Raw genomic sequence first — 7,532 nt, forward strand, 5'->3', positions numbered from 1 at the left:
GTCATGTTTGCCCATTTCTTCTTGTCTTCTCTTATATAATAGCAAACTGACTTTGTTTTATGCAGGAGTACTGAATTCGTGGACGAATTCTCTCCAACTCGGGGAGTATGATGGATATCCACTAGGAGAGGATTTTATTAATGAAGGAAGAGGATTTTCACCTACACATTTGAAGTTCTTCCTTCTAGTCTTCTCACAAATTAAAAGAAGTCAAAGCGAAGATCAAGCCTAAAGATAAAGAAGTCTACAAACTCTCCAATAATAGGCTTCATATTAAATATCTCTCTTTATAGTTTCTTTTAAATTGTAAATAATATAGAATAATGTTTAGAAAGGTGCTTAGAGGGAAACATGAGACACCTCTTTTGTAAAAGCATCTTTAGGCTTTAGTTTAGCAAATTCTAGAAGCTTGGGGAGTGAGCTTAGTAAGGGGGGTGTGATCTTAGGAGTTTTTTGGGTAGCTTAGGGAATAAGCTATGTAAATGACCAGCCCTTACTCCTATAAAAGGAGGGCTTAGGTCCTTCACAATTCAGATTGGAATTTTATAGTAGAGAGACTATACTCAATTTGGGAGAGAATTTGTGAGTTTTGAGTCTTCCTCTTCTTTGCCTTATCTTGTGAGCTATGGTGAGCTTCAAGTGGTGGCACTCCATCACTTATCTTGGTTCAAGGTTCCAAGTGGCGTGAATGGCTTCTTCCAATCCTCAAAATCCAGCAAGCATCTTCATATAAGTGTCTTCTTTCCTTTCTTCAATTTTCCATTCGGTAGTTTCATTTCCTAATGTGTTTCCTTCATTTTCTACCGTTTACATTCTGTTTTCCAGCTTTGTTCTTTGTTTCTTTTTCGGTTCAGTAGCTAGTTTCTTAATTCTGTCCAGTTTTAATTCTTGTTCTTCTTTCCTTTTGTTTTGATTCAATTTGACAATACATGGACTTCCATATGAGTCTTGGTTGGTGCTTAGTTTTGGTGAGTTATTGAATTTAGAACATTGATCCAATTCTAAAGTAAAGTGCCTTTCAAATCCAGCTCAAGTTGTTCCTAAGAATGTCAAGAATCATGTGTTCTTGTAGTTACATTCACATCAATTGCCGTAGTGAGTTCTTTCCCCTTGGTGATGATGTCTTTGTCCATGAACTTGGGGTGGAGTTCTCCTTCTCCTATGCTCATCTTCACGGCCAAAATCATTGGAAGAAGCTCTTGTTGAAGGTCTATGATGCTCATCATGAATTGAAGGAGATGGTCTAGCTTGTTGCACCTCCATCTTTTGCAATTCCTCCTCCAACCGTCTAATGGTTCTTTGAGCTTCATGTTATTCACCAAGGATTGGAGCTTTGGAAGGAGAATTCTGCTTGTATGAGCATCACTTGAAAATCCAGCCATTTTGGAAATAAAAAACAGCAAACACACAAAAACAGCAAACAAGTTAAGAAACAAAAATTAGCAAAAACAGTGAGTGTTTTAATCCAAAATGCCGAAGTGAAATGAGGCAGAAAAATAGGTCACTCTCAAAGAAATAATGTCCTTGCACCAATCTGATCTTGAGGCCTTGGAATCCTCAAATGAAAGATGTCAAAGCAAGCACACTAATCTCAAAAGGCAACCACCACAAAACCAATGAAACAATAAAGACTAACAAGAAAAGGTATAAGCAAAGAAAGGTAATTGCAAAAGGAAAACTATATGTAAGACAAAGTCAAAGAGTAAGAAATGAAATACAATCAAGAAAATAAAGAACTCAGTGAGAAAGTAGGCACACAAAAGAATACTTAAGGAAAAGCACTAGAGTAGATGAAGAAAACAAAAATTTAGCTACTGGAAATTTTTTTTTAATGCAAACTGTGCTTGATATTCACTGATTTAACTGGAATTATGTAGAGCGAACTGGATTATGAAATTTAAACCACAGAAACTTCAAGATGTTAACTAAATAATGGCACTGGAATCAATTAAAAAAAGTAAGCCAATTAATTGAGATAAATTTTTTAAACTCGCTGCCAGATTACCGTATTCTTTTCGGCAGAATTGTACACTTTTTTTATTTTATTTATCATTTTTTGTGTACTTTGAATTTTTGAATGATTCTTTTTTCTACTCTTTTCTAACACTTTGAATATCACAAATCCAGAATTTAAGAATTTTCCAGTGATTAAATCAATTGAAATAAGGAAAAAAGTAAGCACTTTTTTCAGAAGCAGAGGAATCCTAATAGGAATAAAAAACAGAATTATGAACTAGCAAAGACATAATGGAAAATGATGTATTGGAACTTGTATAGGTCTAGAATACAAGTATGAACTCAATTCTAAAAAGAAAATGCACAAAGGATCAATATCAATTCAGAAAAAATTATATGACACTAAAGCAAGAAACAATCAAAAACAATAAAAGTACTACTAGAAGTAATGACAATTATGGAATAACATGACTAAGACAAAACTTGACATGATTCAAAAAGGAAAATACTCAAACATATGATAGGAAAAAGAATTAAAAACAGCAAGTAAACTCAAAATAAGCCTAAAACAGAAACTTAAATTGCAAGAAATTAAAAGAGCTCTTGAAATAAAGTGCTACACAACTCAACAATTAAACAAGAACACACCTAAACTCATGATACCACATGATGTGATTCCACTAGCACAATTAGAATGATTCTTGACATTCTTAGGAATCATCTTGAGTTGGTTAAGAGCTAGGCACTTTATCATAGAAATGGATCAAGGTTCTATGAACAAGAACTCACCAAAACTAGTGCCAAAACACAAACTCATATAGAAGTTCCAACTATTGTCAAATTGAACCAACAAAGAGATGTAAAAAACCAAAGGCACCGAATAGAATTGAATGAAAACAACTTTGAACCGAACAAAATGCAATTAAAGCCAAGAAAACTAAATAGGAAAGCTGGAACAGAAATGTACCGAACCAAAACACAAAGAAGAATAAGAACAGCTGCTGGAAAACTTAAAAACCGAACCAAAAACAACAAGGCAACAAGCTAAGACAAGGAATTAACAAAGAAGAAATGAAGGAGAAGAGAATTGCTCATGAAGATGGATGATTGATGAATGATCTTGCCACTAGAAGTGTGGTTGCTCCTAGATGAGAGTGCTGCCGCCTCTTGAGGACACCATGGATCCTTCAAGATAAGACTAGAGAAGAAGGCTCAAAAGCTCTCCAATGCTCACTCCAATTTTGAGTATAGTTTCTTTAGATAAATTCCAATCTGAATTTTTACAAAGAGAGCACCTCTATTTATAGCCTAAGGTGCTGAAATGCAAGCAACACAAATTCAAAAATTCCCTCCTAAGAGACATCTAGAATCGGCGCCAAAACCCAAGCATGAGGAAGGTGTGACTCCTTCCTTCACTTTGGCACCTCCTATTCTACTTCTACACCTATCTACTAACACACCCCTCCTAAAGCTCCTAACTAAAGACTTAAAGATGCTATAACAATAGAGGTTTCTAATGTTTCCCTATAAGCACTTTCAACTAAAGAAATTACAAAAAGATAAAATAAATGTCCCCTAGCTCCTAAAGCTTTGAACATGCTTCTTGTAAGCCTTTGAGGTGGGCTTTGACCTCCATGGGCGTCCTCCATTTGTGCCTCTACCTCTTCTTGATCTTGTTGATTGGCCTCCATGTTCTCTTGAGCTTGATCTCCATGTTCGACTCTGACTTTTTAGGTAGCACGTGCTCTTTTCTCAACTATCATGAACCTTATCTGTGATTGTAATCCTTGATTTATGCTTAAACGCTACCTGCTTTATATTTGTATGCTTGCGTCTGCTTCTGCTTTCTTTGCTATGTTACACGTGTTACCTTCGATACTCCCCTTTGTCATGTTCGACTCTGACTCTTTAGGTAGCATGTGCTTTTTTCTCCTACTCTCCGTTCTTTCCTTCTGAGTTGCGGTGCGTACCCTTCTCCTGATCTTTTGCTTAGAACTTCGTTTGGCTTTCGTATCTGTGAGGGATGCTCGGAGCATTTGAATTTCCTCGCCTGGACTCCCAACAGCTTCAACTGAGTTTGCTGGGGAATCCGGCGGTGTGATTTCTGCGGCGATGCCAGGCCGCCTGATCTTCCATTACCTACTACGCCGATGACACATAAATCCGGCGATAACCAACCATGCTCATTATAGCACGCCAGTTTCACGAATCGGCGACTATGCTTACTTCTGAACTATTCATCTTTTCCCTTGTCCATGTGTTCTGCTGAGCATGCCCCACATAGTCACGTGCTGGACACGTCATCATACCCGATGACCTGGTTGGTACACACAAGCCCCCCAGTCTTGAGTTGCGACTTGTTCAGCGAAAAGACTAAAGGGTTGAGTTTTCGGCGACCTACGTGGCCGTGCGCGTTGGCGCTCATACTGTTCGCTGATTTGACATTTCACCAACCCCTTTGATCATTCGAAACGTGGACTCATCAACGACCATTATTCATTGCCGTTTGCGCTTCTCGCAACGTTCGAAAACTCTTCAAAATTTTTAAACACTTCGCGCCAATTCACTGTTTCATTATCTTCTTCCTCACTCTCAAACTTTCAAAGCACCTTAGCAAACGCTTCATCTCCCTCAATCATCCTTTTCCTTGAAGCATCTTCGATCATCAAAAGGTAACCTTTTTACTCCTCCCACTGATGCGTGCTGCATTTAGGGTTCCGCCACGAAGTTCTGGAATCTCGGCGAGCTTTCCTGGGTTTCAACTGGGATCATCGCATCGCACCCATACACCAAGCTAAACGGGGTTTCATGGGTTCCCGATTGCTCGGTGGTATGGTACGCCCACACTATACGGGGAACCTCTTCCGCCCAAGACCCCTTTGCCTTCTCCAACCTCCTCTTCAAGCCTCTCAACAACACCCGATTAGCTGACTCTACTTGCCCATTCATTTGTGGGTGCTCCACAGAAGCAAACACCTGTTGCGTTCCAATATCCTCGCACAACTTCTTCAACAGGTGACTTGCAAACTGCGTCCCATTATCTGATACCAAACGCTTGGGCACACCAAAACGACACACAATATTCTTCCACACGAAACTCTGAATCTTGTGCGTGGTGATCTGGACTACTGGTTCTGCTTCAATCCACTTCGTGAAGTACTCCATTGCCACAACCAAATACTTCATTTGCCTGATCGCCAATGGAAAAGGTCCCGGAATATCTATTCCCCACGTATGGAATGGCCAGGGGCTGTAGATTGACTTTAGCTCTTCTAGGGGGGCCTTGTGCCAATCGGCGTGTTGCTGACATTGCTTGCAATGTTGGGCGTATCTTTTGCAATCTTCCCTCATAGTTGGCCAATAATAACCTGCACAGAGAGTTCTTGTTGCCAGAGCTCGACCTCCGATGTGACTCCCACAAATCCCCTCGTGGAGCTTAGCCATAATTCTCATGCACTTTTCCCCATGTATACTGTTCCCGCCGGTTGACCGGAATCGTCTTTGCGCGTGGCTGTCCCTACGAGTTAGGGCACCTTCGTCTTGCTCCATCTATGAATACCTGAAAGAAGTGAACAAAGGGGCGCCCTCACGGCCGTTTGCACTCCGACGATCAAGTCAGCTAGCGAGAAACATCAAAGGGGACACACCCTTGAGAGGTGGTCGAAAAAACTGTGTTGAATGACTGAAAGTGTGTGGCTAGAGTTGTGTCACCCTAATTTCCTTGTGCTCACTGTGAGTGCGCCGTGAAGACAACTAGGGTTTTCTTTGTGTATCTGTGTGTATTAGGTTAATAATCTGATCCCCTTTCAAATGCTCCCCCAAGGTCCCTTTTTATACCCTTCTCCCTTTAAAGTGCGTTAAAGCGCATTGGAAGCGCATAAAAACATTCCTTGGAACATTCGAATCTTAACTGAATTAACGCGTACCTTGGCAAACTTTCACTGAAACCTTTAATGAGAACGTGTGCCTTACCACGTGCCCTTCTGACTTGATCGTTGTTCTAAGTAGAGGGTCTCACAGCGCCATAACCCAACTTAGGGTTATTCCCTAGTGCGAGCCCTCTTTCCTGCGAAGTGCTTATGGCACGTGGGTTGACTTTCTGGACGTCAACTCACGCGCCCCAATCATTAGCTGCTTGCCCTAGGGGTGGGTATACCTTTCCCTCGTACCATGCACGTGGTTCTCCCCTGGTTATGGCCCTCTCAGGGGCCGTATCTGTTCCAGGGTCTCCCAGTGGTGGCAGGGGTACTTCGCGAGTCAGGATATCCCCTTCTGGTGCTAGACTTATGGCCTTAAAGCCACCTTTCTCTTCTCCTTACTGTTGTTTCGTATGGTCGAGGCTCGAGGCCTATCGGGCGATGTCTTCGCTCGACGATATTTCTCTTTAGGCGAGGCCCCTCTTGGGCGACGCCTCTCTTTGGCGATACCTTTCTTGGGCGATGCCTCAGCGAGGCAACTTGATCGGCCAACTTGTTGACTTCTCTTCCTTGGGTCCCTTGAGGGGTCCCACCATGTGTTGACCTTGACCTTTGGTCAATGCCCGGGAACGGGACGGTACACAAGCCCCCCAGTCTTGAGCTGACACTGGTTTCAGCGAAAAGACTAAGGCTAAGGCCTCGCCCCCATTGTTCTTAGGGTATTTTGATGACGCGTCACTTCCTGACCGGTTGACGTGACACTTTCTGCACCGCCGGCGCAGCGCACCCTCGAGGATTCTGACAATGTGATATTCTCTGAGCAAGAAAAGTGACTCTTCAGGTCGTGCCTTAATCTCGTGACACGTGGCCCAATCGCACGGTGCTTGTACCGGTCGGGTCATCAGGTATGATGATGTGGACAAGAGAAGGGTAGGTGGTCAAGAAGTCAACGTGGTCGCCGCATATAGAAGCGGCGTTCTGCAGTATACGTAATCGGTTATCGCCGAGATGTGTCACCACCCAAAAGAAGGACATCGCCTAAGTGAGATATCTCCCAAGAGAAGGACATCGCCTAAGTAAGACATCGCCCGAAGAGTCAACCCGCGTGACATAAGCATTTCACAGAAAGGGGGCCCACACGACGGAATAACCCTAAGTTGGGTGGCGGCGCTGTGGGACCCTCCGCACAGAATAAACGATCAAGTCAAAGGGGCACGTGACAATGCCCACGTGCTCATTAAAGACCTCCAAAGAACATCTTCATGCATGACACGTGATTAATTAGGGCGCCTAAATAGTATGATGACACAAGAGATACGGCGCTCAAGTTAGAACCCAAGCGGCCACAAGGTTAATCATTGCACTCTAGATAAGGGAAGTCCATGTGCCAGATACGCTCAGATCCTAGGAGTAGCGGCGCAAGGACCTTCTCCAGGGAACCCTAGATAATAGCAGCAGTACAAAGGTAAACCCTAGTTTCCACCTATATAAAGGGCACGAAGAAGCCCTAGTAAGGTACGCTTTTCACAGTTACACGAGTTTTAACCTAGTTCTCAGATAGACATACAGAGCACAAACCCTAATTGTTCTTGACGGCGCATCCGCTGAGAGCACAAGGCAATTAGGGCAACACAGTTTCAGTCATTGAGATTATTATAC

Source organism: Phaseolus vulgaris, chromosome 10 (genome assembly GCF_000499845.2).
Source record: "Phaseolus vulgaris cultivar G19833 chromosome 10, P. vulgaris v2.0, whole genome shotgun sequence".
Lineage (NCBI taxonomy): Eukaryota > Viridiplantae > Streptophyta > Magnoliopsida > Fabales > Fabaceae > Phaseolus > Phaseolus vulgaris.